The sequence below is a fragment of the Coenobita brevimanus genome, chromosome 73 (assembly GCF_032717465.1).
Source record: "Coenobita brevimanus isolate Jiangsu-jjx chromosome 73, ASM3271746v2, whole genome shotgun sequence".
Classification (NCBI taxonomy): Eukaryota; Metazoa; Arthropoda; class Malacostraca; order Decapoda; family Coenobitidae; genus Coenobita; species Coenobita brevimanus.
The window spans coordinates 15897972-15914551 of record NC_137026.1 but is presented as its reverse complement, the minus strand read 5'-3'; the positions used below and the strand labels follow the sequence as shown (position 1 = coordinate 15914551).

General features: G+C 47.8%; 1 pseudogene; it reads right to left on the bottom strand.

Moving 5' to 3' along the window:
- Positions 1 to 9470: 9470 nt before the first annotated feature.
- LOC145407634 (5S ribosomal RNA) lies at positions 9471 to 9590 on the bottom strand (annotated as a pseudogene).
- Positions 9591 to 16580: the final 6990 nt, after the last annotated feature.

The following is a 16580-nucleotide window of genomic DNA, read 5'->3' as shown; positions in this document are numbered from 1 at the left end:
GGGAGGACTGCGGCAGCGACTGTCACTGGGGCACGACAGGTGTGTCTGCTCTAGGGCCAGGCGTAAAGAACAGAGACCGGGGGAGGCAGGGAGGTCTGTCCGGGATGTTCTGGAACAGGACACCTGGAGTTCAGTCTCCGGTTGTGGAGACGTCCCTCTCCTAGCTACGCCCTGGGAGCGACCATAGATAGTCTCTACCTGGACACTGGGGGAGCGACCATTGATCGTCTCTACCCGAACACTGTGGGAGCGACCATTGATCGTCTCGACCGGAGCATTAAGAGAGCGACCATTGATCGTCTCTACCTGGACACTGTGGGAGCGACCACTGATCGTCTCAACCGGAACACTAAGGGAGCGACCATTGATTGTCTCTACCTGGACACTGTGGGAGTGACCATTGATTGTCTCAACCGGAACACTAAGGGAGCGACCACTGATCATCTCTACCTGGACACTGTGGGAGCGACCATTGATCGTCTCAACCGGAACACTAAGGGAGCGACCATTGATCATCTCAACCTGAACACTACGGGAGCGACCATTGATCGTCTCTACCTGAACACTTTGGGAGCGACCATTGATCGTCTCAACCGGAACACTAAGGGAGCGACCATTGATCGTCTCTACCTGAACACTGTGGGAGCGACCATTGATCGTCTCGACCGGAACACTAAGGGAGCGACCATTGATCGTCTCTACCTGAACACTGTGGGAGCGACCATTGATCGTCTCGACCGGAACACTAAGGGAGCGACCATTGATCGTCTCTACCTGAACACTGTGGGAGCGACCATTGATCGTCTCGACTGGAACACTAAGGGAGCGACCATTGATCATCTCAACCTGAACACTACGGGAGCGACCATTGATCGTCTCTACTGAAACACTGTGGGAGCGACCATAGATCGTCTCTACCAGAGGGGCGCTGTCTGGAGTACTGTTTCTGACTCCACCCCTAGCTAGCTCAGTGATTCCGCCATGCGAAGGTAGTGTCTTTCGCCTTCGGTGGCGGCGGCGTGGTGGCTGTATGTCACAGGGGCGCACGGCCCGGGCTGACATGCGTCGTTGTTGCCCGGAGTGGTGGTGGCTGGTGGCGGCTACCCCGTGGGGTCCGTGTGGGGGTGTCGGCATACTTGTGGGCGAACTCTGTTGTTCCTGGTTTGCCCTATCATCGGGGATACTATAGTATTCTCCGGGAGTTTCCTCGGGAGTACTGTCAAAGCCACGCATTTCACCACCCTGTTCTTGTAAAAAGTCACGTCCCCGTGGCTGGAGGTGGAACGCTAGTGTTTTGGGAGTGGTGTAGACGGGCTGGAGGTGTCGCAGTGTGTTCTGCCAGGCGATAGTGTAGGAATTTTCCTCTTGTGCTGGGTCGTAGGTGAGGAAGAGTGCGGAGGGGGCGGTGGTCAACTGGAGGATGTTTAATAGGTGGTGTGGCCTGCGGAGTCGGTGGTTCCTGTTTAGAATAGGGGCCCATATGGCTCGCTTGATCCTCATGTTGCTTGGTATGGCTGTCAGTGTGGTTGGAGGCTGAATGCTGGACAGTGTGGGTGAAGGCTGGGTTTTGTGTCGTGGTAATGTGGCGTTGAGTCTCTGGGGAGTACAGGTAGAGGGGATTTGGGCCTGATGTAGCTTGACGGTGTGTGTGTATCGGGTGGGTGGGCATAAGAGTCAGCCGGAGGGGGTGGTGGTGGTGGTTCTGAGGGTGGGTGTGGGTGGGGAAGCAGGCATGCGGGGTGGGCGGGGTCAGTTAGCGCGGGCTGTCGCGCGCGTTGGGGATGCGGAAGAAGGTAAGAACGTCGGAGTGGGCGTGCGTAGGTGTGGAGGGGAGAGGGCGGTGGTAGTGGGTTCTCCTGCGGGGGTGGCGGGGTGGGCGGGGCACGTGGGCTTGGGTGGAAAGGGTGAGGCGACGGAGGGAAGGGGTGAGGGTGAGCGAGGCGTGGCGGGTGAGATGTCAGGTGTGGTGCAGGGGGTGGTGGAGGCGGTAGAGGCTAAGGTGGTAGGGGAGGTGGAGGGGGATGGCGAGGAGGAACCAGCGCACTCGTATGTGGCTCGTATGTGGAAGTGACAGGCGGTGCGGGAGCAGGGGGGGTTTGGGGTTGTGAGGTCGGTAGTGGTGGTGAGGTGGCAGGAGAGTTGGCTTGGAGGGTAGGTGGTGAGGAGGGAGTGCGATCTTGTGGTGCCATCCCAGTGTTTGGTGGTGAAGTGGTCTGGGCGGTAGCAGGGCTCTGTGCTAGTGGTGTGGGGTGAGCGGTGGGTACGAAGCTAGGGGATCGTGCGGGTGTGGGGGCGATGGCGGATGGTGTGCGGTGCTGAACCCGTGGTGGCCTGGCAGGGGCTGTGGAGTGGGATGTGGCAGGTGGTGTGTGCCGTCGGAGCCGAGGAAAGGTGGGGTGAAGTGTAGGGGGAGAGACGGTGGTGGTGGGGAGATGCGGTCTCGCGGGGTTGTTTGAATGCTCGGGAATGAGGAGGAGGGTGTGATAGGGAAGGTGAATGAGTTAACCTTGTGGGCGAGGAAAGCGAACGGTGGTGAAGTGATGGCGGTGGGTGGTGCGGGGTGGGAGGTGGAAGGCAGTAGACGGGGGGAGGTGGTTTTAGGAAGTAGGTTAGGGGAAGATGTGGAGAGGGTCCTAGGAGGCCTGTGAAGAGGGAGGCCGGTTTTGTGTTGCGGGAGTATAGTGGTGTGTGGGGTGGGAAGGTTAGAACTAGGGGCAGGAATAGGGGAAGGTAGAACAGAAGAGATAGTGAGAGGGGGTGGAAAGGAAAGATAACGTTCTCCCCTGTCGTAGACTGGGGGAGAGGTGAGGTGGCCCCCGCCATTACGGTGGGATGCGGGGGCAGGGGGGCACTTTTTGTTTTTCCCTTTTTGTTTTTTCTTCCCCTGGGGCTTAGGGGAATTTGCGTATGGTGGGGGGGTTTGTAAGCGCCCTCGTGTCATTTGGCTGCACTGGGCAGCTTCTAGCTGCTCACGGATGTCGTGGATCGGACATCCGTGGTAGCACGGAGAAAATTCCCATGGGTTGATGGTGATGAGGTCAACGGGGAATTGATTTATTTCGCCGATGCGTTGAGGGGTGGCATGGACGGCTAAAAGGCGCCTCATTAAACTGATATCTCTATCCATGTCTCCTGTTGGATCATGGATAGTGAAATGTTGTCTTACAACACTTGGGAGTACTCTGAGCAGAGTATTAAATGTATGCTGATCCCGGGTTTCTTCATCTGCCTCCGGGTAGGCAGCAGTAACCAGGCGTCTTGCCTGTAACAGGGTATTATCTAAATCCCCGTCAAATGCAAAACTATCCAATTTGGATAGAGCCACCACTTTCCCTAATGATGGGGTGATGGCTTGGACAGCGAACTTGGTAAAGTTCTGCCAGGTGAGTTCTGGGACGATTTTCGGCGCAATATTTGCTGCGGCTTTACCCAGTAGTGGTAGTGTGACTGCAATTTTTTGTTGGTAATTTTCAAAGCCAATATCTAGTAAGGGTTTAATTATTGCAAGATATGTGTGTATGTCATACTGGTCAGGGTCAAACTTGGGTAACTGAACGTGCGGTTTAGTTGCCATTTTTCCAAATATTTCCTGCTTACCTCTCTTCTACGCTCGGATCTAGAACCACCGCTGGCCACCAGTGTAATGCTGGGTAGAATTAGGCTCGACTTCTCGTTCCTATTTCACCCAACGTGGAGCGTGGTCCTCTTTCGAGACCGGAGCTAGTGCAATAAAGAGAGGCAGGACATAAAAACTTTCGGCAACACCATACACATATATTACCACAGTCAGACACAGGACATTTCAGCAGATATTACAACACAATATTGAGCAATATAAAACCTTATCTAAGATATGTGTATCTCGCAGGGTACTTGCTTTCTAGATACTAATGACAACACAACAATCCTAGTGTATTAGGAGTGCAGTAAATACAGGTGCGCGCAGAGCGCGGAGGGGGTGGAGGAGGAGGGAGAGGGCCACTAGGAGGAGATAGGGGAGGCGCGGAGAGTGACTTAAAACGGCGAGGAGAAAGCTATGGTAATATTGGAAGATGCCCGATATTAGCAGGGGAGTTTATATGGTTTCTGTTAGTGAAGGTACTTTGGGAAATAACTCTGATTCTTAATTTGGCTTTAAGAGTGTGAGCGAGTAATGGGGAGGGTTTTTAGGGGTAGCGTGCAGGGGGAGGGAATATCATTAATACTTCCTTTCTTGATATTTAGAGTGGGAACGTGTCTCTGTAGGCACAGGCTTATTAATTACACATCTTCCAAGTATGATATATAGACTCTCTCTTCATAACGCGTAACAAAGTCGGGATACTCATAATACTACTTCACAATATTACTTCGCGGCTAGCCAATAGAACACTAATGATATTTCTTCCTCACAGTCTTTCTTCTAACTATGGGGATATGTCTTTATAAAGATCCGGGGCGACACTCGCACGTATTTTCACTCAGATCTTAGTCCACATTCTCGTCCTCTAACTTCTCATTGTGATCTGATTTACCCCAATATACATTACATAAATTCACTGCACAATACTTATTCTAGGAGAGAGGGAGTCACACTTAACTTAATTCACTATTGTTACAGGATCACCCGTATTTTCTCATGGAAGGAAACAAGGGCATGACATCGGTGATCCGGTTGGACTGGGGGCACCGTCAAGGCGAGGCGAGCCGAGAGGGCACGGGGCGGCTCGCAAGGGCGTCCTCTCGCGTTCGGGTCTCCCAGTGGCTTCTGGACTGGGCTCCGGCGCAAGGCCCGTAGGACTGGGGCCGAATAGGTCCAGGAACCTCTGGGTCAGGTCCCGGCGTCGTGGGGGCGTGGCGAGGTCTCGCCCGGGTGTCCTAGGGAGGGCCGAGAGAGGCGACAGGCTGCGGTCTCCCACGACCAGAGGCGCCGTCAGGGGAGGACTGCGGCAGCGACTGTCACTGGGGCCCGACAGGTGTGATTGCTCTAGGGCCAGGCGTAAAGAACAGAGACCGGGGGAGGCAGGGAGGTCTGTCCGGGATGTTCTGGAACAGGACACCTGGAGTTCAGTCTCAGGTTGTGGAGACGTCCCTCTCCTAGCTACGCCCTGGGAGCGACCATAGATCGTCTCTACCTGGACACTGGGGGAGCGACCATTGATAGTCTCTACCCGAACACTGTGGGAGCGACCATTGATCGTCTCGACCGGAGCACTAAGGGAGCGACCATTGATCGTCTCTACCTGGACACTGTGGGAGCGACCATTGATCGTCTCAACCGGAACACTAAGGGAGCGACCATTGATCGTCTCTACCAGAGGGGCGCTGTGTGGAGTACTGCTTCTGACTCCACCCCTAGCTAGCTCAGTGATTCCGCCACGCGAAGGTAGTGTCTTTCGCCTATGGTGGCGGCGGCGTGGTGGCTGTATGTCACAGGGGCGCACGGCCCAGGCTGACATGCGTCGTTGTTGCCCGGAGTGGTGGTGGCTGGTGGCGGCTACCCCGTGGGGTCCGTGTGGGGGTGTCGGCATACTTGTGGGCGAACTCTGTTGTTCCTGGTTTGCCCTATCGTCGGGGATACTATAGTATTCTCCGGGAGTTTCCTCGGGAGTACTGTCAAAGCCACGCATTTCAATTATCATCATCAGCAGCAGCTGCAGCAGCAGCAGCGGCAGGAGCAGGAAAACACGTGTCCGAAATAAATCATTAGGAAAAAAAAAAAGTGTTATTTTTAAGAAATCCTTATCAAGAAAACCCATTCTTAGATAAATCATCATCATCATCATTATCATCATCATCATCATCCGGAAAACACGAGTCTGAAAATCATGATCATCTTCATCAGCAGCAGCAGCAGGAAAATATGTGACTGAAATTGATCATCGTAATAATAAATGCCAAAGTCAACCCAAAGCATTCGCCCACGAATGCGTATCGCCCGCCATCACTAAAAGAACAAAAGATCAGTTTTCTTCTGGCAATCGGAGGCATATTGCCGCAGCTCCGCCAAAATCGAAAAAAAAAAAAAAAAAGTCTTTGGATATCGCTGATTACTCCTAATAAGATTAATATTATTCTAGCATTCAGAAGCCTGAAGTCAGAGGTATTATGTTGGTGAAGATCATTTAGTATAAGAGGCCTTTGAAGAATTTTAAATCACTACCCTTTTGAAAGCCGTTCTCTTCGCTGAGGGTACGATAGAAAACCTTGAATCATGGCAAGCAAAAAGAAAAAGTTAGATGGTATACTGTCTTGCCAAATCATCTGGCAGTCGGAGAACATTATCATAGCTTTGCTAAAATTATTAACAAACAAGATATATTGCCCGGGAAACTACCCAGAAAGTTTGGATACAGTTTGCTCATAAAATATAGAAACACACACACACACACACACACACACACACACACACACACACACAGATGCAGGCGATTACATTACTGCCTTGCTAGGTAGGCGATAATAATAATAATAATAATAATAATAATAATAATAATAATGATAATATTAATAATCGTGATAATCAGGGAAACCCATGATATAAATCATCATCATCATCATCAGGAAAAAAGTTTCTGAAATCACCAACAGGAAAAAAAAAAGTTTCTGAAATAAATCATCATCATCATTATCAAGAAAAGCCATGTCTCAGATAATGATCATCATCATCATTATCATCATCATTGTCATCATCATGATCATCAACAACAGGGAAACCTACGTCTGAAATGAATCATCATCATCAGTGAGAGGGGTCACTTGGACATGATTAATTCCAAGATTCTACTGTAGTTTTTCTACTCTGTCTCAGCCAAAAATTGCCATCTCTCTATCTTGAATGCTGAGATGTAACAATAGGTAGCACTAGAATATGATGTTAGTTATGATGAAGTGCGGTGGAAGGATGTAGAACCGTAGTAATGTCTCTTTCTGCCACTGAGCTACATGAAATAAGCTGCAAAAGGACGAATATCGGGGCAAAGTAAGAGTAAAAACAGCGTACAGCGCCTACCTCTGAGGACACGTAAATTGTAGGAAATGTTTATTATTACAGTAAGGAAAGACAGCTGCACCATGAGCTACTGGAACTTCTACAGGAGGGACACGTCCTTTGCTTTTGGAGACATGTAGGCTCTCCGGGGGCTTGATGTTCAAGGACGTCTTGTAAGTAGCACTGGAGATTTGTAACACCTCTTCCATACCCAGCAAACCAGAAAAGCTGCCTCGCGGCAGGAAACAGAGGAAGAGGAGCAGTCAGAGAGCAGGGTGGGCAACCAACCACAAGCCTGCATATTATTTCCACTGGAGAGTCTGTCTCTATTGATGCCTGCCATTCCATGGCGATGTGTAGCCTACTGTTGCGTCCTCATTCCACACTCCCTCAGGCTCCAACAGCTGTAGTTCGGTACAGGAAGGACGTTGCCCAGTGAGTTGTTCTTCGTATGGTCAGCCTTTAGGTGTACAGTAAACAAGATCAGCTGAGGGGAAAATAAACACTGGCTCCTTAAAGTTCACTATTTTCCAAATAATTACACTTAAGGCTTGCCAACTTCACTAGTACAAACTGTACTGCTATTACACTTAATGCTTGACAACACTTCACTGTTATCACACAAGCACCGAAAATATACAAACGTCAATAACACGTCACTGTTTGCCTCTGTTTTCACAAGTACCAAAAATATACAATCTTCACTGACACTGCACTACACTCTAACTGAACCAAAACCGACTGAACTTCACTCAAACTAAACTGAAAACCAACTGAACTTCACTCAAACTGAACTGAAAATCAACTAAACTTGAAATAGTCTCTACCCCAACCTTATATAAGCTTGTATTATTGAAGAGACGTCTACATTCTATGAAAACAACAGTTGCCAACTTGGAGATATCAAAACATGCTACAGTCATCTTACATTACATAACAGTTAACACTCTATATCAATTATCATACGAACTTAAATTACATAATTTAGCAAGAAATCGCTTAAATAAAATATTATAAAGAAAAAGAGCACAAAAATTAATGTACACCTTAAGAAATAACTACGCTCAACAAACAGCTGGCAAACTGGAACTGACTCATACCGGAACTAGCTACCATATACATCAAGAAACACTACTCCCTCCCTAGCTCTTTGTCATCCCAACAAAATCACACAGTATGTAATGGTAGGAATTTATAATTAAACTCACGAGTGTATTGGTAGGGATTTTTAATACTAACCCAAGTGTATTGCTTTAGAATTTTAATTATAACTGTTAAGACACCAGAGTAATATTACAATGATTCTGATGCCACTAAACTTTGCTCACTATAATCTCTCCTCTTACAACAATTTCTTATATCACAGCTTAGCGTTGGAGTGTAAATCACCAGGATATACACTGAATTTAAAGTTGAGATTACAAGGGTGACAGTTGGTAATGGGAATTTAGTATCAGGTGAAATTTCTATGCCGGTTCTAGTTTCCTTATTCAATTCAAGGTTGTATTAGAATTTATGGAGGATGGTAGGTGTGGTAGCGTGACATTCTTTATGGCTAGCCGTCACTGTACTGACCTTGAACATAACACTTTTGATTTACCAACTTGGCTGCCATTAAGTTACCAAGCCTGTTTTAGTGTAACCCAAACCAGCTGGGGTGTTTTACGCCCCTTTTACTCCGAAATAGATACCAATGACTTACCCGACTTATGTCCAAACTGTAGGATCAGATTTCATACTGAATGGGTCAGCATGAATTTAGGTAGGCTTAGGTTCTCGAGTTGTAATTTCCCCTAGTACACCTTGCGGGCCGCCCCATACATAGCCATCAAAGAAGGGTAGTTGGAAACCCGAGTTTAAAGGGATAACATTGATTTTTAAATAATCCCAAAGTTAGATAAATGCTTAAATCCACAGACTCACTTCCCTAGTTAACATTGATCTAGTACCACTTGGAACAGAAGGGCCATACAAGTTATGAGTGGATGTCGTTCTCCCTGGTCACTGAAGGACTCAAGGAGGGACGACAGTAAAACGACATAAAGACCACTGACTCAACAATATATCCTGCACCACTCTCCTACAATAACACTTTCACTTCAGTGATGAGACTTAATCATAACACTCAATTCAATAAATGGTAAGACCCAAAATGACCTAATTCATTATTTACACAACTTCCGAGAATGATATTATCATTTTACACTAATAAAATACACTTCGATTACATTATTTCGCTTGTGACTTATAATAGAGAAAACTCCTCGACTTAGGTTAAGGTACAATGATTTAGATTTTTTGCCTAACACAATGAATGGGGGGGGGGGGAAGTGTGAGGTATGTAAGTGTGGTGACGCATTTGGCAGATTATGACTTGATTTGATGTTCATTCATTCATTGCCAGACGCCATGTATCCTAAACGGGGTGGCCAAGGGCTTAGAGTTAATTGTTTTACAGGGAGGGGCACTAATCCTCCACCAACCCCACTTGACGTAGGGATGCCAACAGTATCTGGTGTTCCCAGGCGGTCACCCATTCAAGTACTAACCAGACCCAACGTTGCTTAACTTCGCTGATCGGAGGGGAAGCGGTGTACTCAACGTGGTATGATTTGATGTTAAAATCTGCAAATCAAACGAAGGCTGTGGAATGAATCACACAACAACTTTGCTATTGAATGCACTATTAATCACTCTATTCTCTATAACTCTGAATGTGAAAACAACGGAAGGGGGGAAGATTATGAGGCTTAAACACTGACCTGCGAATCAAACGAAGGCGGTGGAATGAGTCACGTAGTCATATGCTCGCCCACGCCTTATATAACCTCGGATACCTCAGTCCGATTACATTCGAGGATGTTAACTTCCGGTTCCAGCTCTCACGTTAACAAGTATGTCTCGCAACACTCATTTGGGAATTGTATCTCACCAAGATTACACGACGATGGAGAAAACTTGAGAAGTATCGAGAATGATCACACCATCAAGCCTTCGTAATGATGTTCGGATGTTATTTCATCAGTTAACCAAGCGTGGGAATGTACAACGATTGATATTTCGAGGTAACAAACTACATAGAATATTATGGACTGTTTCTCCCCTCCTGGCACTTTCTCAGCTAACATTTCTAACACTAAAGTGAATTGAGACTGACAGATATCTTTGAATTTACTCTAGTAAGAGGTTATGAAGATTAAGTCAATTTAAATGTTCGTCAAACTCCGCTACCAGCGTATTTTATGGAGGGGGGGGAAGTGTATGGAGGGGAGGAGGGAGTGTGGTCACGGCTGATGTAATGATGCGAACTACATAATACATAGATGTTCACTTCTAACTTATCTCTGCAATACAAAAATCATTCTTATTTTATAATACACATATACTAGATTATAATTATTCACAATTATACTATTCTTAATTACTAAATTACAACTATCTTACATCTAAGTTACACATATATTACATCTTAACCTAACTTACTGGCACTACAAGTGTACTGTACACAAATACAAACCATTAAAATTAATGGAACATCTAACTATACACAAAATAATCCTTCAACTTATCAGGTCTTCTTCTATGGCACTTCTGACGATGTCCTTGTTCCTCCAACTCAGTCCACTCCTCCAGGAAGGGCTTGGTCCTCTTCTTGATTTGCTTCTTTTGGGGAACTGTCACCATCCTCTTGCACTTCAGCTCCTTGGTCCTCCTCAACAACCTCGGCTGCGGGTGAGCACAGTTCCTTGGAGACATCCCAGCTGTACTGTCCTGGCCCATGGTACTGCCACAGCCTGTTCACTTGTACCCCCTTTGGACAAGACTTCCTGCCTCCCCGAATCCGATATGTTACGTCTGATAGACGGTCCAACACAGTGTAAGGCCCGTCCCATGGGCTCTGCAGTTTCGGTGACTGTCCCTTCTTTCGCTGAGGATTGTATAACCAAACTTGATCACCATCCTAGAAGCTCACCTCACTTGCCTTGGCATCATACTTGTACTTCATCACCTCTCCTGAAAACTTGAGGGCTCCTCACACTTGGTGATGTACCTGTCAGTCAGTCTTTCCTGAAGGTGCTTTACATAGCTGGAAGTGCCTGCAGGCAGCTCTTCACCAGGTGGTCTTCCCATTAACAAGTCAACAAGTAAGCGTAACTTGTGGCCCAACATTAGTTTTGCAGGGGTGTAACCGGTAGACTCATGGGATGCAGACCGATATGGCATCAGCAATGCAGGTAACTTCTGGTCCCATTCTGTTAGTCCCTCTATGCAGTACTTGGCCAGTTCTTGTCCCTGGGTCCAATTGAATTTTTCCACCATCCCATCTGACTGTGGCCTTAGGGGAGTTGTCCTGGTCTTCTTGATCCCCAATAACTTGCAGCACTCGCAGAACACAGCAGACTCGAAGTTTTTGCCCTAGTCTGAATGTAGCTCTTGTTGCATCCCAAAACAACAGAAAACCTGATTAACGAGCACCTGACCAACAGTAACAGCCTCCTGATCAGGGATAGCATAGGCTTCTGGCCACTTTGTGAATAGTCCATGGCGACACATATATACTGGATTCCTCTCCCAGTGAATGGCAAAGGTCCAGCAATGTCCACCGTGACTCTTCCATCGATACACCCACTTGATACAGCTGGAGAGGGGCACAACCACGTTTCTTGGGTCCCTTCTTGACACAGTGCATATCACAGGCCCAACACCGTTCTTCAACATCCTGACACATTCCAATCCAGTGGAACCTCTGTCACAGCCGGCTCAGAATTTTCTTCACTTCCAGATGCCCACTAGTGATCTGGTAATGGGACTCATCCAAGAACTCAGACCTCATCTTCTTCAGAACGACCAGTTGCCAATACTTGCTGAGGCCATCGGGTGTCTCCCACTGATGCTCCAGTAGTCCGTTGTTCAAACAAAAAAGGTCCCACTGACTCCAGTAGCTCTTGGTTACTGGGCTTAACCTGGAAACTTCTTCCCAAGATGGTCGCACTGTACTCTGCTGCAGCCACTCTAGCACTGGTTGTAAATCTGCATCTTCCATCTGCATCCTCTTCAGGTCTTCTTCTGACGCTGTCTCTGTCATTGCAGTACGGCTGCATTTCTTACCATGATCTTCCTTTTTACTACACTGCTGGCACTCCGGATCACAAGGCCGACGACTCAGGCTGTCAGCATTGCCATGTACCCGCCCAGGACGGTGTTGCACCTCATAACTGTGCTGGTCTAGTTTCCCGAGCCAGCGTGCCAGTTGTCCTTTCGGATTCTTTAGTGTTTTCAGTCCCTTGAGTGCCATATGGTACATCCTGATGATGAAATTTGACCCATACAGGTAGGAATGGAGGAAATCAAGGTTCTTCATCATTGCCAAGAGCTCCTTATGGGTCACACAGTAATTCCGCTCCTGTGGGCTGAGCTTCTTGCTGTAATACGCAACCACATACTCCTTGTCATCCTTCTTCTATGACAGGACTCCTCCAATACCATGGTCACTAGCGACACAGTCTAAGATAAATGGCTGATTCTGGTCTGGATACAGCAATACTGGCGAGCTTGCCAATGAATGCTTGAGTTCGTCGAAGGCTTTCTGAGTTTCAGGTGTCCAGACAAACTTCTGCCTTTTCCCCAACAGCTTGTGAAGAGGTGCAGCTATCTTTGCAAAGTCTTAGAAAAACGCCAATAGTAGGTGCACAAGCCCAGGAAACTCCATAGCTCTCTCACACAAGTTGGAACTCTTGGCAAGGGGTATGCATCCTTTACTGTCACTTCATTCAGGGCTCAATAGTCTATACAGCACCTTACTGAGCCATCCTTTTTCCTTACCAGAATCACTGCTGATGCCCAAGGACTACTGGACTTTTCTATTACTCCTTGACTGTGGAGATTCTCCATCACTTTTTCCATTTCTTGCCGTTGGGCTGGCGCCATCCTCCGCGCTGGCTATTTACTTGGGCGATGATCCCCGGTGTCTCTACTATCCTCCACCAGATCAGTTCACCCCATGTCTAGGTCTCACGTGGAAAAGACATCAGCATATTATGTCAGCAGCTGCCTCAGCTTCAGCACTTGTTAATCATGCAGGCATCGGCAACTCCTTGAGAAGAGGTCTTCTAGGTGGTCTGGCATGTACCCATCTTCCTTGACTACGCTCCTTTTATGGGCCTTCCTCCGATGCCACTCAGGGTCCACAGCCTGGCACAGTCCCATAATTTCTCCCTCGTTGATCATCTGTGGCTCATAGGAGAAATTGGCCACCACAACCAGCACTTCACTTGCGCCACTTTCCACCAGTGTTCTCCCCACCATCACTCTGGCCTTTTTCTTGCACTGTACATCAGGCTCCACTACCCCTATACAGCTGTCGAGAGAGCCACACACCTTACACTGGAGCAGCAGTTCTAATTTTGGGGGTATCATTGTAGTGCAGAGCACCCTCACCTCGCCACCAGAACTGGTACGTTTCACTGCTGTGATGGGAACCAACCTTCCCCAAACCTTCAGCTTCATGGAGCAGAAGTCCAGCTCACATCCCATGGACATAAGGTGGTCCAGACCCAGAAGGCAAGGATCCTCCAAGTCAGCCACGTAGACTGGTAGAGTAGCGTTTTGCCCTGCCACTTCAATCTGGACATCGAAGGGTCCCCTCAGTTCCGCATGGTGCCCAGTTATGCCACACAGTTGTTCTGATGACTCAGGCAGATACCGATGATGTAACACATCAGGCCTCACAAAAGTCTGCTCTGAGGCCGAATCAATCACTAGGGAACACTTCTTTCCGTCTATCCTTCCATCTATTCGCACACTGTCAATTGCTATCCTCTTGCATTTTCTCAATGGTTGGGCTACTTGGGAAAAACTGGCTGATGCTTGCCCCTTCACACCAGCCTCCACTAGTTTCCCACTTCTTTCTGGTCTTCTGCACCCTTCTCCTTACCATCCTTTTTCTTCTTTGGACACTCAGAACTAAAGTGTCCCACCTTGCTACACGTCCAACACACTTTCGTTACAATTGAAGATTTCCTTGGACTGCTCTGTTCTTGCTCCTTCTACCATTTGTGACAATCCTTCTGTGCCCCGACTTCCCACAGAACCAGCAGCCTCCTCCGGTCTTCTCCGGTTTCCTCTTCCACTTATAACAGTCCTCTTTTTCTGTGTCCTGGCTTTTCACAGTACCAGCAACTTCCCTAAAATTTTTCCCTTTCACATACCTGCCTCTTTCTTGCCTTGAATCCTGCACTATGGCCAGTGTGAAAGCTAGACGTACTGGACCTGACGTAGGACTCAAATTCTAGAGCCCTAGCTAGTGCTTCTTGCATGCTTCTTGGTTGTGCCTGCTTCACTTGCACTTTCGACTGCACTATCAAGAGCAACGATGAACTGGTCCCTCAGTAGAATAGCCAATAGGTAAGGTGCTGCTCCAGGGTATGTCTTGTATGCATTACTCTCCAGGTCATGAGTAAGCTGCTGTAGGGATTCTCCTCGAACCCGTACACGGCTCCAGAATCCTGCTCTGTAAACCTCAGTCTGGTACATGGTTCCATATCTGTGCCACAGCACTTCTACTAGGGACTGATAGCTGTTCCTCTCCATCACTGACATCTGGCCCAGAATTTCCACTGTGGCACCCTTAAGGCTAGTGGCAAGCTGAACTGCCTTCTACCTATCATCCCAACCATTCTGATCCATAAGTAACTCAAACTGTGCACGGTAAGCTTCCCAAGATACTCTACCATCAAATTCTTGAGGTTTCTTTTTAATTGGACCGCCATTATAGCCATGCACTTCACTGGTTTGGGGCCTAAAAACTGGGATGTCATCATTAAGGCCAGGACTTGAACCTTCTGCATTCTGATTATTCAACCCTGTAATGCTACCTCTAGATGCCTGGGATCCATCAAGATTCACCATACACTGTTCATTCCTTTCATATGCTCCCTGTACACTAACCTGGGGCTAAGCAGCGCAATATTTCTCTACAGCCTCAATTTTCTCACTAATTATTTTCACATGGTCAACTGAATGCTTCAACTGGTTATCTACATGCTGTCTGCACTCCATCACTATTCCCTCACTAATCGTCTTCAAGTGGTTGTCTACATTCTGTCTGCACTCTGTCACTTTATTGCTTACCTCATACTTCTGCTGCCATAGCTCAGCGTATACTTCCTTCTTCAACCATTCCTTCATTTCCCCCATGAAAGGATCTAGCTGTCCTTGCATCCTCGGTTGTAATTCCCTCTGTTGCTCCTCTGATGCCTCTTTAAGTTGCTCATATCTTTCTTTTCATTCTTCACGTTGTGCCTCTAGTGGTTCCCTATTTGTCTTCAATAGTACACCTTCTGCCTGTACTAGTTCTTTGAGTTCTTTTGTTTGTTCTTTGAGTTCTTTAGTATGTGCCTGTAATAGTTCTTTGATTTCATTCCTGAACTCTTTCTGTCCTTCATTCAGTGCCTGTAGTTGTGCACTTCGTGCTTGTAACTGTTCTTTAAGTTCTTTAAATTCATTTCTGAGCTCTTTATTTTGTGCCTGTATCAGCTTCACGATTGTCGCCAGGGAAATTTCCTCCTCTTGCCCAGCTCAAGACCTTGTCTTCACACCTTCTGCTTCCATGTCGAAGGTTATACTACTGCAGCACTGAAATTATCCCACTCCTGACACCAGTGTTACAACCCTCGTCCCACACTGCCTCAGGCTCCACCAGCAGTAGTTCAAAACAGAAAGGACGTTGCCCAGTGAGTTGTTATTCCTACGGTCAGCCTTTAGGTGTATAGTACACAAGATCTGCTGAGGCAAAAATAAACACTGGCTCCTTAACCCCTATCCGCCACCTGACGTGTATGCACGACAGGATTCAAGGCGCGGAGGGCTGCCGGTTGACTTGATATACCGCACTCATTTTCCCACCATTGTTAGAGAGTGGGACCATTTTCTGTGATACATACGGGGTAGGTAGGACCCGCAGGTACCCCGCAGTTGTGGAGTTCAGTTTGTGCTCGGCAGTGGTAACAAGAGGAGTCATGTCATCTTCCTTGACATCATCCGATTCCATCCCACCTCATGAAGGGCTGATTGCCTCATCAACCCCCGCAAAAATTCAGCCCTTAGTGCCACGTAAAGGGCTTAGTGATAGTGTCATAGGACGTGCCCTTGACGATACTGTCTCCTCACGTACACTCAGCTAGAGTACGTCCTCTGAGGAGAAAAAAAGCTAAGACGTGGAGAGCGAGCTCTCTTGCCCTCCAACCCCTACTTGCCCTCCGACGTCAGAAAGGGTTCTCCGACTTCTCCAGGAGGAAGGGACAGTCTGCGAGAGTGATGATTTCGGCAATGAAGATGCGCAAGATGACCCAGGACATCGGGAAAGTGAAGAAGACCTGGCGGTCATCTGCGGAAAAAACGCCGCAGAGCCTTTTCCCCCACACTCTCGCCGCCTGCTTGCCGACTTATCTTCCTCCAGCGCTCTCCCACACCTCAGCCTACCACTTCAAGGGCAGAATCTCCACAATCAGGCCCTTCGGGAGTGGTATGAGTACTGAGCAGGTGTGTGGGGAAGAGTCAATAGTATACAGCAGTGAGAAAGTTTGTGTATTTTCATAATTGAGTGAAATGT